Here is a 27772-nt window from a genome sequence, read left to right on the forward strand (position 1 = left end):
GACCAGGCCACGCAGGCGCTCTTAAAAAAATATTTCATATGGACAACAATGCCACCAGTATTTTAAAACATCTATTTTTTTCCAAACCGCTGTGTGTGTGTGTGTATGTGTGTGTGTTTTACATCAATTCTATGAAGTAGGGTAGACACCATTCCCATTTGAGAGGTGAGAAAGCTGAGATACAAAGGCAAGAGTACTGTTGGAAATGGACAGGCTGTCACTGGTAAAGCGGGGATCAGGGGTTTGTGGGGCCAAGTCAAAATAGAAACGAGAAACTCTTTTTCAGAAAGCAGGAAAAAAATGCCACTAAAAGAGCTAAAGTATAAAGCTTTTCCTTTAAAAAGATCTTATTAATCATAAAATATCCCGGGATAATAGTGAAAACTGAGTAACAATATAAACTTGCAAATTGCAACAATATTTTTGGTGTCCTAATTTTATATAATACAATATGTGCTGCGTTAATAATATGTGATGTATTCGTTGATCACCATAAGACTTTTCTGACTTCTCTGCAAATGTGTTTAATAGCTTAAGATTTACACTCCAATTAACTTCATTTTTGATTCACATAATTGAAAGCACTGTCAGTTGCTCTTGGCAAATGCAAGATTGCAAATATTTGATAATTTTTAATTTTGAGAAGGATCTTTATGCTGATACAACTGTTACTGGAACTATATTAGTATTTTTCCCCATTTCTTGATACCATACCATTTTTATTTTTGTGATAAGATATGTATAACTGCCATTTTAATTGTTTTAAAATGTGGCATTAAGTCCACTAAGTACATTTGCAGTGTTGTTCAACTGTCATCACTGTTCATCTCCAGAACTTTTTCATCATTCCCAGTTGAAACTCCATACATATTAGACAGTAGTAATTTCCCATTGCGCTCTTCCCCAGCATCTGGCAACCACTATTCTACTTTCTGTGGAATTTGTAATTTGCCTGTTCCATAGAAGTGGAGTCCTACGTTTGTCCTTTTATGTCTGGCTCATTTCACTTACCATAATGTTTTCAAGGTTCATCCATGTTATATTAGCAATACTTCATTATTGTAAAAAATACTGTTCGGAATATTGGTGTACAAATACCTGTTCAAGTCCCTGCTTTCAATTCTTTGGGGAACATACCTAGAACTCGATTAGTTAGGTCATGCGGTAATTTTATGTTAAACTTTTCAAGGAACCGTCATACTGTTTTCCATGGCAGCTGCGCTATTTACATTCACCCAGCCATGCAAACAGGTTCCAATTTCTCCACATCCCCACCTACACTGCTTATTTTCCTTTTTTTTTTTTTTTTTTTTTTTTTGACGGGAGCCATACGAGTGGGTGCAAGATAGTGTCTCTTGTTCTAGATTTACGTTCTCTAATGATTAGTGACTTGAGCATCTTTTCATGTGCTTATTGATTATTTGTATATCATCTTTGGAGAAACGTCTATTCAAGTCTCTCTTTGCCCAGTTTTCTTCCCCAGCTTTATTGAGATATAATTGACAGAAATACTCTGTGAATTTAGAATGTACATCATGTTGATTTGATATACTTATATATCATGAAATGATTACCACAATAGCATTAGTTAACACCTCCCTCACCTTGCATAATTACAATCTCTTCTTTGAGATAAGAACAATTTAACATCAATTTTCTTAGCAGCTTTCAAGTACATAATACAATACTGTTGACTATAGTCACTGCACTGTACATTACATTTCTAGGACTTTTTTGTCTTATAACTAGACATTTGTGCCCTTTAACCAATATCTCCACAATTTCCCCAACCCCTAACCTCTGGCAACCACTTTTCAACTCTGTTTCTGTGGGTTTTGCTTTCTTAGATTTTACGTATAATCATGATACCATACAGTGTCTTTCTCTGTCTGACTTATTTCACTGAATGTAATGCCCTCAAGTTCCATCCGTGTTGTCACAAATAGCAAGATTTCCTTCTTTCTCATGGTTGAGTGTGTGCATGTGTCACATTTTCTTTATCTAGTCACTGTAGACAGACACTTAGGTTGTTTCCATACATACCCAGTGTGAATAATGCTACAGTGAGCATGAGAGTATAGATATATCTTCAGGATTCTGAGTACATTTCCTTTGGATATATATATAACCCAGAAGTGGAATTGCTGGATGATACGGTAGTTCTGTTCTTAATTTTTTTTTAAGGAAATTCCATACTCTTTTTTATTTATTTATTTTTCGTTTACTTTTGGACAGAGCATGAGCAGGGGAGTAAAGGGGAGGGGCAGAGACAGACAGAGGGATAGGGAGAGAGTGAATTTTAAGCAGGTTCACACTCTATCTCATAATCATGAGATCATGACCTGAGCCAAAATAAAGAGTCAGACGTTTAACTGATTGAGCTGCCCAGGTGCCCCTCCACACTGTTTTCCATAGTGGCTGCACCAATTTACATTCCCACGAACAGTGCATATGGGGTTCCCTTTTCTCTGCATCCTCACCAATACATGTTATTTCTCATCTTTTTGATAACAGCCATTGCATCAGATGTGAAGTGATATTGTTTTAATTTGCATTTCCCTGATTAGTTGAGTACCCTCTTGTGTGTCTGTTGGTCACCTGTATGTTGTCTTTGGGAAAATGTCTATTCAGAACACTCAGCCCATTTTTAAAAATTGGATTGTCTGGTTTTTTGCTATTGAGTTGCATGAGTTTGGATATTAACCCCATATCAGATATATAATGTGCAAATATTTTCTCCCATTCCATAGGCTGCTTTTTCATTTTTTGATGGTTTCCTTTGTGGTACAAAAGCTTTTTAGTTTGATGTAGTCCCACTTGTTTATTTTTATTTTTGTTGCTTTCGGAGTCAAATCCAAAAAAATAATGACAAGACCAATGTCAAGGAGGTTACTGCTCATATTTTCTTCTAGAACTTCTATGGTTTCAGGTCTTATGCTCAAGTCTTCTTTTTTTTAAAGAATTTATTTATTTGTTTATTTGTTTATTTATTTACTTATATATTTGGGGGGGGAGAGAGAGATAGCAAGAGAGAACACAAACAGGCAGGAGAGGGAGAAGCAGGCTCCTTGTGTGCAGGGAGCCCAATGTGGGGCTTAATCCCAGGACCCTGGGATCATGACCTGAGCCAATGGCAGATGCTTAACTGACTGAGCCACCCAAGTGCCCCTACGTTCAAGTCTTTAATCCACTTTGAGTTCATTTTTCTGTATGGTGGAAGATAGTAGTCCATTTTCATTCTTTTTTTTTTTTAAGATTTTATTCATTTATTCATGAGAGACACACACAGAGCGAGAGAGAGGCAGAGACACAGGCAGAAGGAGAAGCAGGCTCCATGCAGGGAGCCGGACATGGGACTCAATCAGGGTCTCCAGGATCACACCCTGGACTGAAAGCAGCACTAAACCACTGAGCCACCCAGGCTGCCCTATTTTCTTTCTTTTGCATGTGATTGTCCAGTGTTCCCAGCACCATTTCGGAGAGACTGTCCTTTTCCCATTCTATATTTTTTGGTCCTTTTTTATTAATTGACCATATATGCCTGGGTTTACTTCTGGGCTCTCTGTTCTTTTCCATGGATCTATGTGTCTGCTTTTATGCCAACACCATACTGTTTTAATTGCTATAGCTTTGTAGTATAGTTTGAAATCATGAAGTTATGCCTCCAGCTCTGTTCTTACTTTTTTTTAAAGATTTTATTTATTTATTCATGAGAGACACACAGAAAGGCAGAGACATAGGCAGAGTGAGAAACAGGTTCCCCACAGGGGAGCCTGATGTGGGACTCGATCCCAGGACCCCAGAATCATGCCCTGATGCAAAGGCAGACACTCAACCACTGAGCCACACAGGTGCCCCTCTACCTCTGTTCTTTTTTCTTAGGATTGCTTTGGCCATTCAAAGTCTATTGTGGTTCCATACAAATTCAGGATTGTTTGTTCTATTTCTTTGAAAAAAGCCATTATAATTTTGATGGGAATTGCTTTGAATCAATAAATGTTTGGGGGCATAGTGGACATTTTAAGATTCTTCCAATCCATGAACATGGAATATCTTTCCACCATGTCACCTTCAGTGACTTTCATCAATGTCTTATGGGCTTCAGGGAACAGATAGTCCCTAACTTGCAATGGTTCAATTTACAATTTTTGGAGGCACCTGGTTTTCTCAGTCGGTTAAGTATCTGACTCTTGATTTTGGCTCAGATCATGATCTCAGGGTCATGAGATTGAATCCTATGTCAGGCTCCATGCTGGGTATGGAACCTGCTTAAGATCCTCTCTCTTGGGCAGCCCCGGTGGCGCAGTGATTTAGTGCCACCTGCAGCCCAGGGAGTGATCCTGGAGACCCTGGATTGAGTCCCACATCAGGCTCTCTGCATGGTGCCTGTTTCTCCCTCTGCCTGTGTCTCTGCCTCTCTCTCTCTCTCTCTGTCTGTCTCTATGAGTAAATAAATAAAATCTTTTTTAAAAAATCCTCTCTCTCTCTCTCAAAAAAAAAAATTATCTCTCTCCATCTCTCTCTCCCCCTCCCCTTGTTTTCTCAGTCTCAAAAAAAAAAAAAAAAAAGTGGTGAGAGTGGGCATCCTTGAATTGTTCCTCATAGTATAAAAGCTTTCAACTTTTCTCTGTTGAATATGATGTTAGCTGTTGGCTTCTCATATATGGCCTTTATTATGCTGGGGTATGTTCTCTCTATATATCTATTTCATTGAGAGATTTTATCATAAGTGTGTATTGAATTTTGTCAAATGCTTTTTCTGAATCTATTGAGATGATCATATATTTACCCTTCATTTTATCAATGTGGTATAGCACATTAATAATGTCAGTGTTAATCTTGCATCTCTACAATAAATTCTACATGATTATGGTGTATGATCCTTTTAATGTATTGTTGAATTTGGTTTGCTAATAATTTTTTTTTTTGGTTTGCTAATAATTTATTGAGGATTTTTGCATCTATATTCATTGGGTATATTGGCCAGTCCTATTCTTTTCTTGCTTGTAGTATTCTTGTCTAGATTTGACATCAGGATAATGCTGGCCTCAAAATGAGATTGGAAGTGTCTCTCCTCTATTTTTTGGAAGAGTTTGAGAAGGATTGATATTAATTCTTCAAATGTTTGGTAGAATTCACCAGTGAAGCTATCTGATCTTGGACTTTTGTTGCAAGAATTTTGATTGCTAATTTAATCTCCTTCTTAGTAACTGGTTTGCTCAGATTTTCTATTTCATCTTGATTTGGTCTTGGTAGGTTGTATATTTTAGAAGTTTATCCACTTCTGGATGCTCAATTGTTAGTGTATAATTATAATAGTCCCTTATGATTCTTTGTATTTCTGTGGTGTCTGTTATATCCTTTTTTTTCCCTTGGTGAGTCTAGCAAAAAGTTTTTCTATTTTGTTTTTAAAAAATCAGCTCTCAATTTCAGTGATTTTTTTTTCTATCCTCTTTTTTTTTTTGTCTCTAATTCATTTACTTCCACTTTGATCTTTATTTCCTTTTTTTTCTACTAATATTGAGCTTCATTTGTTCTCCTTTTTCTAGTTCATTGAGATATAAAGTTAGGTTGTTTCAGACCTTTCTTGTTTCTTAATGTAGGTATTTATCATTGTGAACTTCCTTTTGAATGGCTTTTGCTGCATCCCCTCAGGTTTGGTGTGTTATATTTTGGTTTCATTTGTCTCAAGGTATTTATTATTTCTCTTCTGATATGTATAATTTCCACATATTTGTGAATTTTTTCCTTATAATTGATTTTTCTTCTTGTAATTGATTTCTAATTTTCTACCATTGAGGTAAAAAAAGATTCTTTTTTTTTTTTTTTCAAAAAAGATTCTTGATATAATTTCAATCTTAAACTTATTAAGATTTGGTTTTTGGCTAACATATTGTCTTTCCTAGAGAATATACTATGTGCGCTTGAGAAAAATGTGTATTCTGGGTTTCTTTGCATGGAATGTGTGTTAAGTCCATCTGGTCTAATGTGTTGTGTAAAAGTGAAGATCTCTTCAAGTTAAGATGAGTTTCTTTGGTAACCTATGAGCTTCATGAACTTAGATATTATCGTCTCTATCCAGATTTGGGGAGTTCCTTCCCACTATTTCTTTAAATAAGCTTTCTGACTCTTCCTTCTCTTCTCTTTCTGGGACTCTAATAATTCACAAAGTGTATCTTTTGATGTTATCCTATAGATTAAGTTGGCTTTCTCTATTCTTTTTCTTCTCCTCTGACTGGATAATTTCAAACATCCTATCTTCTAATTCACACTTTTTAAAAAATTCACAATTTTTGTTTGTTTTTCTCCTGCTTGATTCATTTTATTGTTGGTGCTCTCCATTGAATTTTTCAACCTCCTCATTGTATACGTCAGCTCCAGATTTTCTGTTTGGTTCTTTTCATGACTTCTGTCTTTCTTATGCTTCTTATTTTGTTCCTGTATTTTTTCTAATTTCATTGAATTGTCTTTCTATGTTTTCATAGAGCCCATCAAGCAACCTTAACACAGTTCTTTTGATTTCTTTTTCTTTTTAAAAAATTGTTTAAAAGATTATTTATGGGAGAGAGGGAGGGGGAGAGACAGTGTGTGAGTGTGTGCATGTGTATGTATGCAAGCCAGAGGTGCGGTGGTGGTGAAGCCAGAGAGAGATAATCTCAAGCAGACTCCACTCTGAGCATGAAGCCCAATGTGGGGCTCAATCTCACAACCCTTAGATCATGACCTGAGCCTAAATCAAGAGTGGAACACCCAACTGACTGAACCATCCAGGCACTCCTGATTTTTTATTAAGTAAATCACAGATATCCATGCCTTTGAGGTTGATTACTAGATTTTTTGTGTGGCCAAATCTTGTTTTATATTATTTAATTCCGGTATAGTTAACATAGTGTTATATTAGTTCCAGTTGTACAATATAGTAATTCAAAAATTCCATACAGGGATCCCTGGGTGGCGCAGCGGTTTGGCGCCTGCCTTTGGCCCAGGGCGCGATCCTGGAGACCCAGGATCGAATCCCACGTCGGGCTCTCGGTGCATGGAGCCTGCTTCTCCCTCTGCCTGTGTCTCCGCCTCTCTCTCTCTCTCTCTGTGTGACTATCATAGATAAATAAAAATTAAAAAAAATAAAATAAAATAAAATAAAAATTCCATACAGCACCCAGTGCTCATTATGATGAGTGCACTCCTTTATCCCCATCACCTATTTCACTCATTGTGCCACCTGCCCCCCCTCATGGTAACCAGTAGTTTGTTCTCTATAGTTAAGAGTCTGTTTTTGGTTTCTCTCTATATATTTTTCTGTTTGTTTCTTAAATTCCACATATGAAAAAAAAAAAATTCCACATATGAGTGAAATCATATGGTATTTGTCTTTCCCTGACTGACTTATTTCATTTAGCATTATACTCTCTTGCTTCATCCATGTCATTGCAGATGGTAAGATTACATTTTTTTGTGGCTGAATAATATTCCATATGTAATGGAATATTTTCTCACTAATGGAATATTTTTTTCTCACTTTTCTGAGGCCAGAAATAGGATAACGTTTGAAATCTAAGAGAGCTAGGTGTACATGTGGAGCTCACTGGTGGTTGTGGTAGGAACAGGAGCGAGGCTGTAGGGGCTCCTTTCTTGTGGCTTAAAACACCAGGCTGGTTTCTAGCAGGACCCAGGAACCACACGAGGGGCTGGAGCATTCCATATGTAATGAAATATTATTCAACCATAAAAAGAATGAAATATTGCTTTCATGGGTATACATATACACACACCACATCTTCTTTATCCATTCATCAATTGATGGACATGGGCTGCTTCTGTATCTGGGCTATTATAAATAATGCTGCTACAAACAGAGTGGCATATGTTCCTTTGAATTAACATTTTTGTATTCTTTGGGTAAATATCCAGTACTGCAATTGCTGGATTGTAGGATAGTTCTATTTTTAACTTTTCGAGGAAACTTCATATTGTTTTCCACAGTCTCTGTACCAGATTGCATTCCCATCAACAGTGCAAGAGGGTTCCCCTTTCTCCATATCATCACCAACACCTGTTATTTCTTGTGTTGTTGATGTTAGCCATTCTGACTAACAGAATGGTGTGAGGTGACATCTATTGTAGTTTTGAATTTCTCTGATAATGAGTGATGTTGAGCATCTTTTGATCTGTTGGTCATCCGGATGTCATCTTTGGAAAAATGTTCACATCTTCTGCCAATATTTAATTGGATTATTTGTTTTCTGGGGATGTTGAATTGTACAAATTCTTTATATATTTTGGAAACTAACCTTTTATCAGGTATGTCATTAGCAAATATCTTCTCCCATCCTGTAGGTTGTATTTTAGTTTTGTTGATTGTTTCCTTTGCTGTGCAGAAGCTTTTTATTTTGATGTAGCCTCAATAGTTTAGTTGTGCTTTTATTTCCCTTGCCTCAAGAGAAATATCTAGAAAATATTGCTACAGCTGATGTCAGAGAAATTACTGCCTGTGCAATCTTCTAGGATTTTATGGTTTCAAGGTCTCACATTTAGGTCTTTAATTCATTTTGAGTTTATTTTTGTGTATGGTGTAAAGTGGTTCAGTTTCATTCTTTTGCCTCTTGCTATACACTTTCCCTAACAGTACTTGTTGAAGAGATTTTCCCACTGCATATTCTGTCCTTTGTTGTAGGTTAATTGACCATATAATTGTGGGTTTATTTCTGGGCTTCTTATTCTGTTCCTTGATCTCTGTGTCTTTTTGTGCCAGTACCATGTGTTTTGATCATTACAGCTTTGTAATATAACCTGAAGTCTGGAATTGCAATTCTTCAAGGCTTGTTTTTCTTTTTCAAGATTGCTTTGGCTATTTGGGGGTCTTTTGTGGTTCCATACAAATTTAAGGATTGTTTGTTCTAGTTCTGTGAAACATGTTGTTGGTATTTTGAAAGGGATTGCATTAAATCTGTACATTGTTCTTGGTAGTATGGACATTTTAACAATATTCTTCAATCCATGAGCATGGAATAACTTTCCATTTGCATATTCTTCGATTTCTTTCACCAATGTTTTCTAATTTTCAGAGTAGGTCTTTCACCTCCTTGGTTAAATTTATTCTTAGGTATCCTTTTTTAAAAAAATTTATTTACTGAGAGAGAGAAAGATGGGGGAAGGGCAGAAGGAGAGGAGGACAGAGAATCCCAAGCAGACTCCACACTCAGCTCAGCACAGACCCTGATGTAAGGCTTGATCTCACGACCATGAGCTCATGACCTGAGCTGAAACCATGGATGTTTAACCCACTGAACCACCCAGGCACCTCTATTCCTAGGTATTCTATTATTTTTGGTGCAATTTTAAATGAGTCTGTTTTCTTAATTTCTCTGTCTGCTGCCCTATTAAGGTGTATAGAAATGCAACAGATTTTTGTACATTGATTTTTATATCCTGTGATCTTACTGAATTCACTAATCAGTTCTAGTAGTTTTTTGGTGGAATCTTTAGAGTTTTCTACATATAATATCACATCACCTGCAAATGAAAGTTGTACTTCTTCCTTAGCAATTTAAGTGCTTATTATTTCTTTTTGTTGTCTAATTGCTGTGGCTAGGACTTTCAGTATTATGTTGCATAAGAGTGATGAGTGACAGTCTTCTTTTGTTCCTTATGTTAAGGGAAAAGCTCTCAGTTTGCCCCCATTGATGAGATGGTAGCTATGGGTTTTTCATATGTAGCTTTTATTATTTGAGGTATATTCCCTCTAAACCTACTATGTCAGGGCTTTTTTTTTTTTAAAGGAATCCCTAAGCCCAATGTGGGATTCAAACTCACAACCCCAAGATCAAGGGTCACATGTTCCACCAACTGAGCTAGCTAGGTGCCCCTGTTGAGGAATTTTATCATGAATGTTGTTGTACTTTGTGAAATACTTTTTCCAAATGTATTGAAATGATCATGTGGTTTTTATCCTGTTTTTTTTTTTTTTTTTTTTTTTTAACTCTCCCATATTTTAGGTATATGGTATCCTGGCTTTACATTCTTTTGTGAGTTGCTTGACTGATTTTTACAGATACACTTATTTTTACTGCTTTTAAAAAAAGATTATTTTAGAGAAAGTGCACGCTGTGGTGAGGGAAGGGTGGTGGTGGGAAAGGAGAGAGAGAATCCCAAAGTAGACTCCCTGCTGAGTGTGGAACCCAATCTGGGGCCAGTCCTATGACACTGAGATCACAATGTGAGCCAAAATCTAGAGTCAGTTGCTTAACCAACTGAGCCCTTTTTTGCTGCTTCTATGCTCCCCACTTTTGTTAGTCTTACTTATCATCTTCCCTTTCCATTCAGAGTCCCTTTTAACATTTCTTGTAGGGATGGTTCAATGATTATGAATTCTTTTAACTTCTGTTTGTCTGGAAACTGTTTATCTGTCTTTCTATTCTGAATGATAGCCTTGCTGGATAGAGTATTCTTGGCTGCAGATTTTCCTTTCAGCATTTAGAATATGTCATGCCACTCTCTTCTGGCCTTGCAAATTTTCTGCTGAAAAATCCACTCATAATCTAATGGCGGTTACTCTTTTATGTAACTGTTTTTCTTTTCTCTTCCTGCTTTTAAAATTCTTTCATTACTTTTTGACATTTTAATTACTATGTGTCTTGGTTGGATCTCCTTTGGTTTGTTTATTCGTTTATTTATTTAGAATGCATCAGTCAGAGGGTGGGGGTGCAGAGGGACAAGGAGAGAGAGCATCTTAAGCAGGCTCCACTCCCAGCATGGAGCTTGATGGGGGCCTTGATCACATGGTTCTGAGATCATGACCTGAGCCAAAATCAAGAGTTGGACGCTTAATCTACTGAGCTATCCAGGTACCCATCTTGGTTGATTTTGTTGGGGGGATCTCTGCCTCTTGGATCTGAATTTCTGTTTCAGATTTGGGTAGTTTTCACTTTTATTTCTTCGGATAAGTTTCCTGGCCCCTTTTCTCCCCCTTCTCTTTCTGGGATCTGTATAATGCATATGTTATTATGCTTGATGGAGTCACTGCTTTCCTTTAGTCTATTCTGCTTTGTATAATTTTTTTCAGTCAGCTTGATTATTTTCCATTACTCTATCCTCCAGGTTCCTGCTCCATTCTTCTGCTTCCTCTATTCTACCATTTATTCCATCTAATTTCATTTATTGTGTTTTTCATCTCTGATTCTTTCTCTCTTTGTTAAGGATCTCACTGATGCCCTCCACTCTTTTCTCAAGTCCAGTGAATATGTTTATGATTATTACTTTAAATTCTCTGTCAAGTATATTACTTATATCTGTTTCATTTAAGTCTCTTGCTGTGGTTTTGTTCTGTTCTCTCATTTGGGATGTTTTTCTCTGTCTCCTCATTTTGTTTATGTTTCTGTTTCTGAGTGTTATGTAAGTCAGATATGTCTCCTGCTCTTGAGAGGTGTAGCCTTATAAAGGAGAGATCCTGTAGTGCTGTGCTGTGCAGCACCCCCTGTGGACCAGGACCTGGCACTTCAGAAGTGTTTTTTTTTTTTTTTAATGTTTTATTTTTATTTTTATTTTTATTTTTATTTTTATTTATTTATGATAGTCACAGAGAGAGAGACAGAGGCAGAGACACAGGCAGAGGGAGAAGCAGGCTCCATGCACTGAGAGCCCGATGTGGGATTCGATCCTGGGTCTCCAGGATCGCACCCTGGGCCAAAGGCAGGCGCTAAACCACTGCGCCACCCAGGGTTCCCCCACTGCGCCACTCAGGGTTCCCCAGAAGTGTTTTCTACGTGTGTTGGGTGCACCTTGCTTTTGTGACCAAGCTGCTTTTTTCTTCAGTCCAGCCATCTGCAGTGTCTCTCTTTGCCTGTCATGAGCCATGTTTAGTCCCTGTGGTATTAGCGGATCAGTCTGTGGCTTCCTTGGGCTTGAGATGAATCAGATTCCGCATTTGCTGGAGATGCAATAGCACCAAATTGCAGGGTGTTTTCCCTGTGTTGTGCCCTGAGAAGCTTCTGTTGGTGGGCGGGGCCTGCAGTCAGATCAGCTGTCTGCCCCCAGCCCACTGTTGGTCATAGTCAGACTGGTGTGTGTGGATATCTTTCCGTCTCTCCAGAGCAGGCGTCACTTTGGAGTGGTGTTGGTGCTGTCAGGACTGCTTGCACACTGCCACGTTTGTGGCTCCCGTTTGAATGGGCTGTGTTCAAGAGCGTATTAGAGGGGGCAGATCCACAAAGCACAGGGGGCAAGACTTGCAGTTTTAGCATGGTTTGTGCACAGGTCCCCTGGAAGAAGGGACTTTGCTGCTCCTGGGACCGAGGTCCCACAAAGCATGCAGTTCAGGATACACAGTGTTAGCAAGGTTCGCTCAGGACATCTGGAGTAGGGAACCCACAGTGCTGGGTTCCCTGGGTGCCCCTGGCTAGAGGGGCAGATCTGCCAATGTTGGGGAGGCCGGGTGCAGTATAAGCCAATGAGGTAGTGTATGGTGGCACTGCACCGCTCCACAGCTGGCTGCCTGTTTCCCCTGGGGAGTGGGGAAAGGTAAGTGGTGCCTGCCAGCACCTTTGTTCCTAGAGGAGTTTCCCAACCATCTCTTGTCTCTCCCTCCAGACACACTCTAATATTAGTAAATAACCCTCCCTCCTGCGTGCCCCAGGCATTTTTCAAATTGCTGCTTCTATGTTGAATTTTTGCAGGCTTTTTTTTTTTGTGCTGTCTCTTTAAGGCCAGGGACTCAGTTTCCTCTGCCCTCCCAACTTTCCCAGAGCCAAGCCTGCTGATTTTTTTTTTTTTTTAATTCCAGGTTTTAAGTCCTGTTGGTTGTAAGAACTCTTGAAACTCTGCCTCTGTGGTTTTCAAAGCCAAATGTTAAGGAGGATTCTTCTTCCTCATGCAGGCTCCCTGGTGTGATAGTCCCGTTTCTCTCTCCTCTCGGTGCTGGTGGGTCCGTCCCTCCCACAGATGGTCCTGAAGTCTCTTGGGCTCCTCACCAGGTCTCCGCCCTTCCTACCGTCTTTGATGTGGCCTCTGCTCTGTGTTTAGTTGTGCAGTTGGTTGTGCCAGTCTTTGGGTCGTTTTCTGGGTTGTTTATGGTGATGTGAGAGTTATCTACTTGTGTCCATGGGACAAGGTGAACTTCAGGTCTTCCTCCTCTGCAATTCTCCTCGGGCAAACCCTTAGGAAACATTTTTTCTTTTTCTTTTTCTTTCTTTCTTTTTTTTTTTTTTTTTTAAGATTTTATCTATTTAATCATGAGAGACACACAGAGAGAGAGAGAGAGAGAGAGAGAGAGAGGCAGAGACACAGGCAGAGGGAGAAGCAGGCTCCATGCAGGGAGTCCGACGTGGGACTCGATCCTGGGTCTCCAGGATCACACCCTAGGCTGCAGGTGGCACTAAACCACTGTGCCACTGGGGCTGCCCAATAGATTTTTTTTAAAATACTGATCCTCACATTCTTAGAATAGACAACACTTGGTTAGGCTATTTTTGATTTATAGTTTGCAATGCCAAGTTGTTTGCTAATTTTTAAAACCTACAGTACTGGGATTTCAAAGAACAGAAATTTAAAATCTTGGTAGGATCAAATTATAATTTTTTTTCTTTTCTGGTTAATGCTTTTTTTATGTCCTAAGAAATTTTGCCAACACAAAGGTCACAAAGATTTTCTCCTGTATTTTTTCTAAATTTTTATACTATTACTATTCACATTGAAGTATATTATCCACTTCAAGTTTTTCTGTGTGTATGGTGTGAGATAAAGGTAAAATTTGATTGGTACACATGTGGTAGATAGGAGGATAGGTAGATATCCAATTATTGTTAAAAAGGCTACACAGTTCCTATTGCATTACTTTGACCCCTTTGTCAAGAATCAATTGACTATATATGAATTTATCTATTTCTGGACTTTGTATTTGGTTCCACTGATCTGTATGTCTATTCTTATAACAATACACACTATCGCAACTACTGTGACTTCATAAAAAGTCTTTAAATCAGGTTATGTAAAACTTCCAACTTTGTTCATTTTTTCCCAATTTTTTTCATCTACATTCTTTGGGAGGGGGAGTCCTGACACAGGACTGGATCCCAAGACCCTGAGATCATGACCTGAGCTGAAAGCAGATACTTAACTGACTGAGCCACCTAGGCCATGTTCAGTGATTTTTTTTTTTTTGATCTTACATATACATTGTTTTTAAAATTTAATTTTAAATTGATTTTTGTATATGGACTTTGTATTCTTATTCATCTCTACTAGTTTCTTAAAAAAATATTTTATTTATTCATGAGAGACACAGAGAGAAAGGCAGAGACACAGGCAGAGGGAGAAGGAGGCTCCATGCTGGGAGCCTGACATGGGACTTGATCCTGGGTCTTCAGGATCATGCCCTGGGCCAAAGGCAGGTGCTAAACTGCTGAGCCACCCATGGATCCCCTAGTTTTGCTTTTTTTTTTTTTTTAAGATTTATTTATTTTAGAGAGAGATCGAGAGCAGGGGTCGGGATGGGGATAGAAGGTGAGAGAATCCCAAGCAGACTCCACACTAAGTATGGAGCTGGATGTAGTGCTGGACCCCACAACCCTGAGATAACAATCTGAGCTGAAAGCAAGAGTCAGACACTTAATCGGCTCTGCAACCCTAGGGCCCTTGTACTAGGTTTTTTTGTTTTTTGTTTGTTTTTAAGTTTATTATGTGTTTGTGTGTGTGTGTGTGTGTGTGTGTGTGTGTGTGTGTATGTGTGTATTTTTTAAAGATTTTATTTATTCGTGAGAGACAGAGAGAGAGGCGGGGGGCAGAGACATAGAGGGAGAAGCAGGCTCCATGCAGGGAGCCCCATGTGGGACTTGATCCCAGAACTCCAGGATCACGCTCTGGGCCAAAGGCAGGTGCCAAACTGCTGAGCCACCCAGGGATCCCCATATTATATGTATATATTTTTGGTAATATTTTTATCCAACATGGGGCTTGAACTGGTGACCCCAAGATTAAGAGTCACATGCTCTTCTGACAGCCCCAGTCTGTGTTAGTTTTAAAGCTTTTTTGTAGATCCTCTAGGATTTTTTACAAACACAATCATGTCACCTGTGAATAAAGGCCACTTCTTCCTTTCCAATGTATGTGTCTTTTATTTTTTTCTTATCTTATTGCACTGACTAGGATCTTCCTATAATGGGTCTTAGTCCATTTGGGCTACTATAACAAAATGCCACAGACAAGGTAGTTTTTTTTCTTATTTTTTTTTTAATTTATCTACGATAGTCACACAGAGAGAGGCAGAGACACAGGCAGAGGGAGAAGCAGGCTCCACGCACCGGGAGCCCGACGTAGGATTCAATCCCGAGATCGTGCCCCGGGCCAAAGGCAGGCACCAAACCGCTGCACCACCCAGGAATCCCAGACAAGGTAGTTTAAAGTATCAATTATATTTCTCACAGTTCTGGAGGCTGGAAGTCTGAGATCAGCCTGCCAACATAGTTAGGTGAGCCCTCATCTGGTTTACAGAGTTCTTGTATCCTCATATGGTGAAAGGGCCTAGGAAACCTTGTGACATCTTCTATAAGATCATTAATCCATTTCATAAGAGCTCCACACTTATGACCTAATCACTTCCCAAAGGCTCCACCTACTAATATCATAATATGGTGATAATTTCAAGATATCAATTGGTGGAGGAGAGACACAAACAGTCAGACCATAGCACAGTGTTAAAAAGGAAGGGGGAAGGGAGAAAGCAAGCATTTTTGCCTCATTCCAAACATAGTGAGAAAACATTTAGTCTTTTACCATTTATACATGATGATAGAGTAAGGTTTTTATAAGTGCCCTTTATCAAGTTGAAGTTTCTCTCTATAGCTAGTTTGCTTTACTTTTTTTTCTTTAAACTAGAAATTACTTTTAAAATATGTGACACTTCCTGAATTTGCCTGTCATCCTTGCACAGGGACCATGCTAATCTTCTCTGTATTGTTCCAATTTTAGTATATGTGTTGCTGATGCAAGCACTGTTTTATTTTTTTTAAGCATGAATGCTATTGAAATTTGTCAAAAGTTTTATCTGCATCTACTGAATCATGTGGTCATTTTTTATTTCTTCTTCTGGCAATGTGATAAATTTCACAGACTGGATTTTGATTGTTAAAACAACTTTGTATTCCTGAGATAAATATGACTTGGTCAGAGAATATTAACCTCTTTTTATTGTTGAATTGGACTTGCTAATATTTTGCAAGGGATTTTGCTTCTGTGATCATGAGAGCCTTATTGGTAGTTTTGTTGTTTTTGGAATCAGAATATTTCTTAAATGAGTAAGGAAGTTTTTCCTCTGTTTTCTAAAAAGATTTGTATAGGACTGGTATTCTTCTGTACATATTTGATAGAATTTGCTTACTGAAAATATCTAGACCTCAATTTTGCTTTATGGTAATGTTTTTCATTATTAGTTCAATTCCTTTACTTCATATGGAGCTATTCAGGCCATTTATTCTTGGTATGTGTCCAATTCATATAAGTTATCTAATTATTGATATAGACGTTCATTATATTCCATTATTATCCTCTTAATATCTGTAGAAACTGTAGTAATGTCCCCTTTAAAATTCCCAATATTGGTAATTTGTGTCTTTTCTGTTTTTTATCATTCTTGCTAGAGGCTTATGAGTTTTATCAATCTATTCAAGAAACTGGCTTTTGGTTTCATCGAATTTCTCTATAGTTGGTCTATTTTCTATTTCATTTATTTCTGTTCTTTGTTGTGATGTTACCTTCTGCTTTTGATTTAATTCATTCTTCTTTTTCTAACCCTAAAAAACATTTTTATTGAAATATATTACACCATACAACCCAACAACTTAAAATGTACAATTTGGTATCTTTTAGTACATTCACAGAATTATGTATTATTCATCATCACGCAATTTTAGAACATTTTCATTACCCCCAAAAGAAGTCCTATATACCTTAGCCAACACTTCCTAATTACCCCATCTCCAGGCAAACCCTAATCTTTTCTCTATAGATTTGTCTGTTTTGGACATTTCATATATATGGAATCATATAATATATTGTCTTTAGTGACTGATTTTTCACTTAGTATATGTTGTCAGGGCTCATCCATCTTATAGCATGCGTCAGTACTTCATTCCCTCTCATTGCTGAGTAATACTTCATTGTATGGCTTTTTTAGTTTCTTAATGTAGAAACTTAGGTTATTAATTTTAGACCTTTCTTTTTCCTAATGTAGGTAGTAAGTACTCCAAACTTTCAGGTAAGCACTAATTGTTTCCATGATACTTACTAAGGGTTTTCTCTATTCTTCTCTAATTAAATATATTTATTTTATGATATTTTTGTTTTTATAATGTCCTTTAATATTCCAAGAAAAAATAATAGGATAAGAAATCTATTTATCTATCAGGCTCAACTGCAATACTCCTTGGAAAAAAATTGAGGAGGAAGTTTTACTTGTGGAATTCTTTTAAAATTCTTTATTTAAATTCATTCAGTTAACATGTACTCTATTATTAATTTCAGGGGTAGAATTTAGTGATTCATCAGTTGCATATAACACTCAGTGCTCATTACATCAAGTGTTCTCCTTAATGGCCATTCCAGTTATCCCTCCCCCACTCACCTTCCCTCCATCAACTCTCATTTTGTTTCCCAGAGTTTAGCATCTCTTATGGTTTGCCTCCCTGTTTTCATCTTACTTTATTTTGCCTTACTTCTCCTATGTTCATCATTTTGTTTCTTAAATTCCACACGTGAGTCAAATCATATGGTATTTGTCTTTCTCTGAATTTCTTAAAATACTTCATCACAATTAATTAATTTCTATCAGCTATTCTTCATCAGACTGCTGAGATCAGGGTTTCTCAACTTTGGCACTATTGACACTTGGGGCTGATAATTCTTTTCTTTCTTTTGTCTTTTCTTTCTCTCTCTTTCTTACATATACTTGACATAAGATTATATTCATTTCAGATGTATAATGACTCAATATTTATATATATTGTGAATCATTATAATCTTTAACATCCATCATCACACATAGTTACACTTTTTTTCTTATGAGGATTTTTAAGATTTACTCTCTTAGCAACTTTCAAATATACAACACAGTATTATTAACTATAGTTATGATGGTATACATTATATCCTCAGGATTTATTTATTTTAAAACTGGAAATTTGTACTTTTTGACTACCCTCACCCATTTCACCCACCCACCTCTTCCCCCTTAACTCTGGCAACCACCAATCTGTTCTCTATGAGTTCAGGGCTTTTTGTTGTTTTGCTTTTGTAGAGACCACAGATAAATAGTATCATACTATTCATCTTTGTCTGACTTATTTCAGCTAGTATAATATCCTCAAGGTCCATCCATATTGTCACTAGTGGCAAAATTTTCCTCTTTTCCTCTTTTTTTAGGTTGAATAATATTCTGTTGTGTGTACACACATACACACACACACACACACACACACACTCCACATTTTCTTTATCCATTCATCCATTGATGGACTCTTAGGTTGCTATATAAATAATGCTGCAGTACACATGGGGGTGCCTATATATTTACAAGTTAGTGCTTTTATTTCCTTTAGATAAATACCCAGAAGTGGAATTATTAGATCACATGGTTCTTTTTTAATTTTTTGAAGTACTTCCATACTGTTTTCCGTAGTAGCTAGACTATAAATACATTGATTTTAAAACTGTTTTGTATTTTACTATAAACATTAAAAGTTAATTTTCCTGTAAATGCTATTGTATACCACAACATTCACTGTTTTTCTTGTCTATTTCATAACTTCCCTTTTGGCTTCTGAAGCTCATTTTCTAGATTTCCTGAGAAGGGATCCTGGGCACATACACATTCCTACATGTTCATAGATTTGTCTGTGTCCTTTATATTTGAAGGTTAGTTGTGTCAGATATAAAATTCTTCATTCACATTCTTTCCTTGACTATTTGAAATATATTAATCCATGTTCTTCTGGGATAAAGTGTTGCTGTCAACATCTGATCATGATCTAACTTTCTCTCCCTTATGAGTTATGTGGACTTTTTGCCAAGATGCTCAAAGAAATTTTTTCCCTCTTTAAAACATGGTAATTTACAAGGATGTTTTGGTGTTGGTCATTTTGACTCACTAATCACAGATACACAGCGTTTTTTTCATCACATAGTTTTAAATATTTTAAAGAAAGTGTGTCAATTCCAGCCTATTGATAATGATGCTATTACCTAGGAATGCCTGAGACACTCATCTGGGCCCATATTACTCATGGCAAACTCCAATAGACATTTCGTAGATTGGAACCAATGTTGGTGCTGGACTATTCCTTGTCATTCTTATTATTATTGCAGGGCACACCTAGCAAAAGCCATCAGAGACTTAGAAGAACAAAATTTATTACAGATTCTGGAGGGACAGAGCATGATTGAGAGTTACAGGGCAAGATCATAGATAGAGAAAATGGGCAAGAGCACAGACCTGACCTCTGTCTTTATTAGGATCTGAGGTTGATGTGCCTTAAATTTCATGGGTTCATTCTCTATTGGCAAACTCAAGCATAAGAGTAGAAATGTGCGAGGATCCCTGGGTGGCTCAGTGGTTTAGTGCCTGTCTTTGGCCCAGGGTGTGATCCTGGAGTCTAGGGATGGAGTCCCACATCTCTCTGTCTCTGTCTCTGCCTCTCTTTCTCTCTGTCTCTAATGAATGAATAAATAAACAAAATCTTTTTTAAAAGAGTAGAAATGTGCATGAAGGGAAAAGTAGGGACACTCAAGTGGCCAGTTATCTAGGTTACCCAGGAATTTCTAAAAGAGGATCTTCATGGGTTGGGGCAGCCTGGTTCCTTATCCAGTTGTTTCATTTGTAGCTGCTTCATACAGTTGGCAATATCTTTGTTGGAGATGGATGTCTTTGAAATGGACACCTTGGCAATCAAAGGCTTAATGTCAAGCAGTTATATTACAATCAAATCCTTAATGTCACATGCTTACAATACAGAAAGTTTTCTTGAAGCATAATCTGTAAGCATTATTCTCCTCTTTGTTATATATTTAGGGATTCCTATTATCTCTATCTTAGATCTTCTTTGCTTCTTTTCTTTTTTTTTTAAGATTTTATTTATTCATGAGAGACAGAGAGAGAGAGAGGCAGAGACAGAGGCAGAGAGAGAAGCAGGCTCTATGCAGGGAGCCTGATGCGGGACTCGATCCCGGGACTCCAGGATCATGTCTTGGGTCAAAGGCATACACTAAACTGCTGAGCCACCCAGGGATCCCCTTCTTTGCTTATTTTCAATGTAATTTTCTTTTTAATTCTTTTATTTATTTTAAAAATTGTCCTTTAAAAATTTTTTTTAAACTTTATCCTATTATCTGCCAATGCACTTACTTGATTTCACCTTTTGGTTATATGAATAATGCCGCTATGAACTTGGGTATACAAATATCTGAGTCTCCTTTTAATTCTGTGGGGTGTATACCCCCAAAAGGGAATTGCTGGATTACAGGTAATTCTATTTTAGTTTTTTTGAAACTTCTTTTATTGTAGTAAAATTTACAATTTTAACCATTTTAAGTGTATATTAAGTACATTTATTGTTGTGCAACCATCACTATAATCTATCTCCAAAACTTCATCATCTTCCCCTACTGTAACTCTATTAAACAATAACTCCCCATTAACCTCTGGCTGCAGCCCCTGACAACCACTATTCTAGTTTCTAGGTCTATGAATTTGATTATTCTAGATACCTCATATAAGTAGAATCATATCATATTTGTCCTTTTGTATATGACTTATTTCACTTAGCATGTTTACAAGATTCATCCATTTTGTAACATGGGTCAGAATATCCTTCCTATTTAAGCCAAATAACATTCTATTATATGTATATACCACATTTTGTTGATTCATTCATCCGTTGATAGATACTTGGGTTGCATTTACCTTTTGGTTGTGAGCACTGCTGCTTTTATTAAAATGAGTTTACAGGTATCTTTTTAAGTCCCAGCTTTTCTTATTTCTGGATATGTACCTGGAAATAGAGTTACTAAATCATATGGGAACTCTAATTTTTTTGAGAAATGATCATACCACTTGCCAGTATCTCCCACCAGCAAAACACAAGAATTCTGATTTCTCCACAGTTTGATCAACACTATTATTACCTTCTATTTTTTGTGATAACAATCACTTTAAAAGATTGGAGGTGGATCCCTGGGTGGCTCAGCGGTTTAGCACCTGCCTTCAGCCCAGGGCGTGATCCCAGAGTCCTGGAATCGAGTCCCACATCGGGCTCCCTGTATCGAGCCTGCTTCTCCTTCTGCCTGTGTCTCTGCCTCTCTCTCTCTCTCTCTCTCTCTCTCATGAATAAATGAATAAAATCTTTTTTTAAAAAAAAAAGATGGGAGGTAATGTCTCATTGTGATTTTGAGTTACATTTCTCTAATGATTAATGATGTTGTGTATCTTTTCATGTGGTTACTGACCATTTGTATATTTTTTGGAAGATGTCTATTTAAATCCTTAATCCATTAAAAAAATTTTGTTGTTGCTGAATTATAAGGATTTTTGTGCTATCTATTCTATTTTGGTTGTCTATATGTCTCTCTTTTTTAAAAAATTTATTTATGATAGTCACAGAGAGAGAGAGAGAGAGAGAGAGAGAGAGAGGGAGGGAGGTAGAAGCAGGCTCCATGCACCAGGAGCCCAACATGGGATTCGATCCAGGGTCTCCCGGAATGCGCCCTGGGCCAAAGGCAGGCACTAAACCGCTGCGCCACCCAGGGATCCCTATATGTCTGTCTTTATGCCAGTACCACACTATGTGGATTTCTGTAGCTGTATAGGAGGTTTGAAATCAAGAAGTCTGACACCTCTATTGTAATTCAAGTTTGTTTTGGCTATTTAGGGTCACTTGAATTTCCATATTAATTTTAAGATGGCTTTTTATTTCTGTAAAAAGAAAAATCACTGAGATTTTAATAGGGAATATATTTTTTCCATCCTCTCACTTTCAACCTGTGCATGTCTTTAGATATAAAGTGAATATCTTTTAGATAGCATACACTGGAGTCATGTGGGTTTTTTTTTTAAAGATTCTATTTATTTATTCATGAGAGACATAGAAGCAGAGACATAGGCAGATGGAAAAGCAGGCTTCCTGTGGGGGACTTGTAGTGGGACTCAATCCCAGGACTCTGGGATCACCACCTGATCCAAAGACAGATGCTCAACCACTGATCCACCCAGGTGCCCCTGGAGTCATGTTTTTAATTGATTATATCATTAATGTCTTTTGATAGGAGAGTTTAATTTATTTACATTTAAAGTAAGACTAACAGGGATGGACTTATTCTTGCCATTTTGTTTTATGTTTTACAACTTTTTTGTCCCTCATTTCCTATATTACTCCCTTCCATTGTGTTTAGTTTTTTGTAATAATGCATTTTGATTCATTTTCATTTTCTTTTGTGTATATTCTGTAAATAGTTTATTTGTGGTTACTATGGAGATTATGCATAATATCCTAAAGTTACAACAATCTAATTCAAATTGATACCAACTTAATTTCAGTAACACAAAATTCTACTCCTTTACAACTCCATTTCCCTTTGTTAGTAAAGTCACGAATTATACATTTATATGTTGTGTACCCATTAATACAGATTTATTTTTTAGGTATTTGTCTTTTAAATCCTACAGGAAAAGGGGGAGTTACAAATTAAAACTACAGTATTGATTTTTTTGTTATCCATATATTTACCTTTATTACAGATATTTATATTCTCCTATGGCTTTAAGTCAACTTGAAGCATTTCTTGCAGTGTGGGTTTAGTAGTAATAAAATCCCTTAATTTTTAGGGCAGCCTCAGTGGTCAAGCGGTTTAGTGCTGCATTCATCCCGGGGTGTGATCCTGGAGACTCTGGATCGAGTCCCACATCGGGCTCCCTGCATGGAGCCTGCCTCTCCCTCTGCCTGTGCCTGTGCCTCTCTCTCTCTGTGTCTCTCATGAACAAATAAATAAAATCTTTTAAAAAATCCCTTAATTTTTATTTATCAGAGAATCTAATTATTCCTTAATTTTTTGGTAGGACATATTTGCTAAAAATTGAATTCTTGATTGACATTTTTTTCTTCATCAGTTTACATGTATTATTCCACTGCCTTCTGGCCTCCTGGGTTTCTGCTGAAAAACCCACTGATAATCTTATTCAAGTTTCCTTGTATATGTCAAGTCAATTTTCTCTTGCTGCTGTCAAGACTCTCACTTTATTTTTGGCTTTCGAGAGGTTTATTAAGCATCTCAGTGTTATTCTCTTTGAGTTTAACCTACTTGGAATTCTTTCCTTTTTTGGGATTTGTACATACATGACTTCAAATTTGGGAAATCATTGACGATTATTTTTTCAAATGCTCTCTCAGCAACTTTCTTCCCAAGGGATTCACATAATGTGTATATGGGCCTGCTTGATGGTGTCCTATAGTCCCTTTGGCTTTGTACAATTTTTTTCATTCTTTTCCTTTTGCTTCTCAGACTTGATCAATTCAAATGACCTGTCTTCAAGTTTGCTGATTTATTCTTCTACCTATTCAAGTCTGCAGTTTAACTCTTCTAATGAATTTTTCCATTCAAGTTCTTGTATTTTTTCAGCTCCATAATTTTTGCTTGATCATTTTTATCATTTTTAACCCTTTGTCAATATTTTCATTTTGTTTATAAATTGTTTTCCTGACTTCTTTTAGTTCTTTGTCTCTGTTTTCCATTAGTTCTTTGAGCATATTTAAGACAGGTATTTTAAAGTCTTCATTTAACACATCCAGTGTTTATGTTTCTTCAGGGATGAATGGATCATGTTTTTCTGTTTCTTTGTATGTCTTGTGATCTTTTCTTTGGTTGAAAAATTAGATAATTGTAAAAATAGCCACCCCTCCCAGTTTTGCCAAATGACTCCAAGCTGAGGGACCTTTGGTAATTAGCAGGGCAAGATCTGATCCCTAGGATCAGCCTAGAGTGGTGACTTAAGGGCTTTTCTTGGCATGAATCTTGCCTTGCCAGTGTGCGTGTGTGTGTGCGTGCATGTTTAATCTCCCCATATACATGGCTGCTTTTAAATGTCTTAATTTCCGTAAGACTCTCATCTCAGCCCATTTGGGGGGTCTTATATTGTACTACCTGTAACCTCTTGCCTTACCTATCTGCAGGTGTGTTATCCCCATACAGCTTTAATAAAACAGTGTCTGATGCTTCCTAGGGCTTTTTGTTTGTTTGTTTTTAAGATTTTATTTATTTGTTCATGAGAGACCAAGAGTGAGGCAGAGACACAGACAGAGGGAGAAGCAGGCTCTTCACAGGGAGCCTGATGTGGGACTCGATCCCTGGATCCGGGATCACGCCCTGAGCCAAAGGCAGATGCTCAACAACTGAGCCACCCAGGTGTCCCATCCCAGGGCTTTTTCTAGTCATAAGTTTTTCCTTATCTGACCTCTGAATTAGGTGGAACAGACCAGTCCTTCAGGCAACTTCCAAACAGGATAGAATGTTAAAAACTAGGTCTGCTCTGTTACCTCTGGTTCAAGAGGGGAAATTGGGAATTGGGCAACTACTTCCTCTCATCTATCCAGCACCATTTTTAGAATAGGACAAGAGTAAGTAAACATACCACAAATTTCCTACCATGCTGAGTGTGGCTTTTTCTTGACTAGGAATTCACTTGGTGACTGTAAACCTTCTGCTGTTTTTCAGACCTCTAGACTTCTAAAAAGTTATCTTATCCAGGTTCTAGTTGTTTATTTCCTGTTTCCAAGGGGAAACAAGGGCTTGGAGCTTCCTAGTCTGGTATCTTCCTCTAGAAAATACATTGATCTTGATATTCTTGATTCCTTGATATGTAATTTACAAAGCTAAATAATTATTCTAAAGTGTTTTTCCCCATTATCCTAAGACCTACAAAATTTGCTTTCCTTATCCCAAACAAATGCAAAACACACATATTAAACTTTCTTAGTGCTTTTAAAAATTCAGAATTAGGGGTGCCTGGGTGGCTCAGTCAAAAGGCTCCCTTCAGCTCAGGTCATGATCTTGGAGTCCTGGGATCAAGCCCCACATCAAACGTAAAAAGCTCAGCAAGGACCCTGCTTCTTCTCACCCACCCCTGCTCATTCTTTCTCTCAAATAAATAAATAAAATCCTTTTAAAAATATGGGATCAAACAGTTTGTATGTTTTAGAGCAATGCCACTTAAGCTAGTTCTAAGATAAGAACCTGTAACATGATGTAAATAACACACTGCTTTTTCATCTTGAAAATCTTGCTATGAAAAAGTCAACTAAACAAAACCATGTACTTATTGATACACGTTTTGATGTAATTTTCTTATCTTGTTGTTTACAGTAACAAATCCCATGCCAACTCTTCTGCAAACCACACTCCAAGTAGCACTGTTTCAGAGCACTTTTAGTTACCTTAGTTTAACTTTCTATAGGCTACTTTCTCATGTTACAGAAGAAAAACAGGAATGTGGGAAAGATAACACTGACTATTTTTAATAAGGGCCACTTTTTCCATCTCACAACAAAAGTCTGACAGGTGTTTCATGTCACAGAGGCTTAACTTTGTTGCCTTTTAAATGTAAAGCTAGAACATAACTAAATTAAATTAAACTATTATGTAAGTTATTTTATCTTCTTTAAAAAAAAATTTATTCATTTGAGAGAGTGTGTATGCGTGTGTGAGCAGAGGCAGAGGAAGAAGCAGACTCCCTGCTGAGTCAGGAGCTCAATGTGGGACTCCATCCCAGGACCCAGAGATCATGACCTGAGCCAAAGGCAGATGCTTAACCGTCTGAACCACCCAGGTGCCCCAAGTTATTTTATCTTCTAAGAGTTAACAACTACAATAAGTTTTATTATTTAGGTATCAAAGGATAAGATTAATGTCTGTTATTAGAAGTTAACCATTATGGAAAAAAAAAAAAAAGAAGTTAACCATTATGTAGTTATTTTGCATAATATAATTTAACTCCTGTTATATTCAAACTTATATAAAACCTACACTGCAGTGGAGTTTACATTTACAGCTTTAAAATAGATATTACAATAATAATTCTGGGTCTCTGTTGCACTTAAAATTAATAAGTGCCTTTTCTAGAAAAGGACTCAAGATACAATACAATTCATCTCCCTAAAATGCCCTGAAATATAAAATTGCACATCACTCTGTGTTCTATTTGAAGTATTATTCTGAAGTCTTTAAAATGTTTAGCCTAAAACAGATTTGTATTAGAAATAAGCCTATCAGGATATTGAAACAACAAAATAAAATCTAAGGATTTTTTTGTTATTTTAAAACTTTATCTGACATTATCTTGCTTTGTACAACTAATTTCAACAGAGAAGCACTGCAATGGAAATTCAACAAGACCTCAAAAAGTAGAGTATGGATGACTTCCACTGCTTTTGGCTGTTACTTTTATTAAAAATCTGCTTTTTACATTTGATAAGACTGCCTTCCTCCTAATGTTTATTTTTTTATAGCTTATCAGTCTTGCTGAATCAAAATGTATATTTAGCTGAATCCTACAGTCACACAGAAAATAAACTTAAAATCCTCAAATAAAAGTTAATAAAGCAGGCAGCCAAGGACATTACAGGTCTACTACAGTTAATTTTGCGTAAGTCATCAGTGTTGTGGGATAATATCCAAGAACATTAGAATAGGAATATGAAATTTATTTTATTTCGATCTGATAATTTAACAAATGGTACTCTCTAGTATTGATAATTCATTCCTTTTTCTCAAAGTCACCCAATATTGTGCCTTCTAAAACCTATCTTTTACCACAGTAAAATAAGTGCTGCCAAGAGAAGTGATTGCTTCTTATGTTGCTGGCTATCCAGATTAAGATGTCATTTCTCATTCTGTTTTCTCCTAGCAACTTATCTTTTGCAATTCTGTTTATTTTTGAGTGATTTATAGTTATTTTGTGATTGGATATTTGTTATGTTGTATTGTTTTGGTATTACTCTGTAAATTTCTTAATGTGTGCAAGCCAGTCATTCAGTTGTTTAAGCCCATGGGTCCCTGCACATATGTTGTTCATTTTCAGCTATACAGGCTTAAGGGGATACTGGATATGGAATGTACATATAACCAGTTAGCACTTGGTTATATAGAGATATTTAAATTCTTTTCAGCAATAATATCATAGTTGTGTGTATGCATATGTATTGGTTTCCATATTTATATATGTGTGTTTACTGCTTACAACTCGTCTCAATCCTCTCACACTGTAATAACCATTTTATCATATTTTCACCAAAGTAAATGGTTAACTTTCTTTGTTTTTATTTAAATTACAGTTAGTTAACATATAGTGTGATATTAGTTTCAGGAGTACAATTGAGTGATTCAACACTTATATAAAATACCTATTGCCCATCTCAACAAGTGCACTCCTTAACCCATCCACTTCCCCCACCTTCCCTCTGGTAACCATCAGTTGTTCTCTATAGTTAAGAGTCTGTTTCTTGGTTTTCCTCTCTTTTATTCCCCTATGATGATTTGTTTTGTTCCTTAAATTCCACATATGAGCGAAATCATACGGTATTTGTCTTTCTCTGATTTATATCACTTAGTATAATACTCTCTAGCTCCATCCATGTCATTGCAAATGGCAGGATTTCATTTTTTTATGAATAATATTCCATTATACATATATTCCACATCTTCTTTATCCATTCATCAGTCAACAGACATTTGGGCTCTTCCCATA

The 27772-nt window shown here is 36.9% G+C and overlaps 1 non-coding gene across 1 annotated transcript; it reads right to left on the bottom strand.

The window, feature by feature from the left end:
• Positions 1 to 15877: 15877 nt before the first annotated feature.
• LOC119871744 lies at positions 15878 to 15984 on the bottom strand. Its single transcript, XR_005358722.1, has one exon. It is a non-coding gene; the product is annotated as a U6 spliceosomal RNA (small nuclear RNA).
• Between the last annotated feature and the right edge of the window lie 11788 nt (positions 15985 to 27772).

The sequence above is a fragment of the Canis lupus genome, chromosome 4, assembly GCF_011100685.1.
Source record: "Canis lupus familiaris isolate Mischka breed German Shepherd chromosome 4, alternate assembly UU_Cfam_GSD_1.0, whole genome shotgun sequence".
Classification (NCBI taxonomy): domain Eukaryota; kingdom Metazoa; phylum Chordata; class Mammalia; order Carnivora; family Canidae; genus Canis; species Canis lupus.